Source organism: Austrofundulus limnaeus, unplaced genomic scaffold (assembly GCF_001266775.1).
Source record: "Austrofundulus limnaeus strain Quisiro unplaced genomic scaffold, Austrofundulus_limnaeus-1.0 Scaffold6803, whole genome shotgun sequence".
NCBI lineage: Eukaryota > Metazoa > Chordata > Actinopteri > Cyprinodontiformes > Rivulidae > Austrofundulus > Austrofundulus limnaeus.
This window is the reverse complement of record NW_013959205.1, coordinates 1,387-1,972: the sequence shown is the minus strand read 5'-3', so window position 1 is coordinate 1,972 and position 586 is coordinate 1,387. Positions and strand designations below refer to the sequence as shown.

Below are 586 nucleotides of genomic sequence, written 5' to 3'. Positions count from 1 at the left end.
GTTATCACACAGCGTGCACAGACCTGCTGACTCCTGCTTTGGATCGAAAACCAAACAGCTTTGTGGCAGTGAGCTGCACGACGCCACTGCAGGCCTTCTGGACCAAACACGCCCAGACTGAAATCATTGAGGTCAGACTCTTCATACAGCTGATCCAAACACTGCTCAGAGAAACAGCACCGACAGGAATTCTGTTCTCGTTAATCTGCCCTCAGTACTCCAAAATGACAAAATAAAAACTGAAATTTACACAGTTTTGTCTATTAAAGATGAGAGAAACTGCATTTTCTGTGAACATACAATGTTGAGTGCTAAAAGGTAAAGCTAAAATTTACTAAAGAAGATGAAACTGAGTTGGTAAAGCTAAAGAAGTAGAATGCTGGCTAAATGCTCAAAGGAGCAAAACAAAGTATCTAGATACTAAAAGGAGCAAAATAGTAGCAAAATGCTAAAAGGAGCAAATCAATAGCTAAGTGCTAAAAGGAGCAAAACAATAGCTAAGTGCTAAAGGAGCAAAGCAATAGCTAAATGCTAAAAGGAGCAAAGCAATAGCTAAATGCTAAAAGGAGCAAAACAATAGATAAAT

General features: G+C 39.1%; 1 pseudogene; it reads left to right on the top strand.

The window, feature by feature from the left end:
- The first annotated feature begins 12 nt into the window (after positions 1-12).
- LOC106512436 (type I inositol 3,4-bisphosphate 4-phosphatase pseudogene) lies at positions 13-253 on the top strand (annotated as a pseudogene).
- The last annotated feature ends 333 nt before the right edge of the window (positions 254-586 follow it).